Below are 2,321 nucleotides of genomic sequence, written 5' to 3'. Positions count from 1 at the left end.
GTTAAACATGGCATCTACTGCTGGGTATAACTTAAAAGCATGGTTGACTAAGGAACTAAATAAAACTGTAATGCACTACTGTATGATTTATATCACGGGGATTTTTTTGTAATCATCTTTGTAAGTGGAAACCAGGAACGGGTGTGCATGTTTGCACAAGACAAATGACAGGAACAAACTTACTTATTTTAGGATTCTTACTGCAATCAAAGCACTGGGGACAAGGAGAGAGTCAAGTATACAAATATGCTTGAGCACTGGAATTTTTATGAAGAAGAAATATTCACTCTGTAATGATATCCACGTAGAATGGATGCAGCTGGCTTACGTTATACCAGCTGAGATGAGTCTGATGATGATGATGATGCTACGACATGAATAGCTTATAAGAAATGTAACTTGTATTCTTTCATGCTTGTGTATTTTCAAGAGGTGATATTAGAATGAAGCCAATTCTACAGCTTCGTAAACTTCAGCATCTGTTTCTTTTTTCTATTTGAAAACTTCAAACCTCAAACAGGTTTTGAGGCCAGCTAGCAGGCAAGTAAAAATTGCTTTATCATAGCCAACTCAGGATTTTTCTTATTAGTCATTATCGGTAAAGATGTCTAATGTAAGAATAGCAACAGTCTAAACTTCCACAGTACCCATCACCCAAGCATTTCAAGTACTTTACAAATATTACTAGGTGAATTTGCATTGAACAGTGATAGGCATCTTATCAAAGAGAAGCAAAGGCACTGCTGTTGTGGATCAAATTTTCAAGAGCATTGCCAGTCTTATTCTCTGCAGGGTCTTTACACACGGGGCAAGCTCACCATGGTATAATACTTACCTTACTTCAGTCACTTAGTAAAAGAGCCTCAGACTGCTCATATACATTGCTGCAAATGCTGTAACAATCTCCTCAAAATTCATTAAGACAGCTCTGCATTTACTTTTAAAAAATGTTGTCAGAGAAACAAAGTGAATGCTTGAACTGCTGCTTTTCCAGAATGTCCTTATTGGCTGCATGATTGTGAACGTTTGTAGATGATGTCAAACTTAAAAAAGGATGTGGAAATAACCATTAGCGAGCCAGAGGTGCCTGTGAAGGTCATAGAGGATATAGAGAGGGATATTAAGAGAGTGCCGCGATTCAGCTGGGAAAGATCAAAGAGAGCCAGATAACAGCCAGGGGACATCAGAGTACCATGAAAGTTGCTGAGCATGTAGGAAAAGCCTGCGTAGTGCTGTGGGACATAAGAGAAGTTGAGTAAGATATGTATGTGAGAGGTCCCAGGGTGATATGGAAAACCAGAGGAGACATCATCGTGACAGAGCTGTCTGAGAAAGCCTCACAATGCTACGCGATGCGAGCCTCAGGATGACGATGAAAACCAGAGAAGGCTGAGAACTGCTGGGGACACAAAAGACAATCAGCTAACACAAGGGAACGTTACTGAATGCAGTCACATCAAGAAGGGCTACAATTGCTGGGTATAGCTACAAGGATGTTTGAAATAATAAAGTCACAGCGTCCAGATTTTATGGGGAATAACACACGCTGCTGGAGATCAGCGACCAATAAAGGTAAATGAAGAAGCAAGTAGAAATATGCCAAGGAAAACCGTATTATATCATGAAACAGAATAAAAATTCATTGCTAGAGAGCATAAGGGAGAATCTGAAAAATATTTTCAGCAAAAAGCTCCCCAGCCTTAGGAACCTTCTTGGAGCAGCTGCTGAGCCTGAAGAAGGCTATAGCGTGTTAGGGAATGAGAGCGCGACCGTAAGATGCCAGAAACAGTGAAACAGATTGTGAGTTGAATGACAAATGTGTAAACTGCTGGTTGCTATAAAGGGCCACAGTGTCAGGAAATGTTGGAGCCTGCTGTTCTGCTTCTGGAGGCATCCAGGAGGAATGCAAGTTGAAAGAAGACTGTATAGGTTGAATAGCATCACGAAACATTGGGGAAGGCCATGAATACCTTTAAGCCTGTTCAGCGGAGGGATCCAGACTAAGGCAGTGAATTACTGGAGTGGTTCGCTATGCAGCCACATAGAAACCAAGGCGAGGCCGTGATCTCCCAAGGGCCCAAGATACCAGGAAAAAGCTCAAGAAAGAATGCAGATTGCCAGGGGGACTGAAGAATCCTGCATATAAACTAGGGACAACTGAAAAGCTGTGAGATCTGTCAGGAAGCACAGGCTAAGGTCACAGACTGAAACAACTCAGATGTCTGGTTTCACCATTTGACTAATAGAAGAAAGATGTGACCCAAGATAATCCTGCCTGCTTCTCTTTTGGAGTGCAGAACAGAATCCCTTTCAGTACTGTC

This window comes from Pygoscelis adeliae, unplaced genomic scaffold (assembly GCF_000699105.1).
Source record: "Pygoscelis adeliae isolate BGI_AS28 unplaced genomic scaffold, ASM69910v1 Scaffold1, whole genome shotgun sequence".
NCBI classification, from domain to species: domain Eukaryota; kingdom Metazoa; phylum Chordata; class Aves; order Sphenisciformes; family Spheniscidae; genus Pygoscelis; species Pygoscelis adeliae.
Note: the sequence above shows the minus strand (reverse complement) of the source record.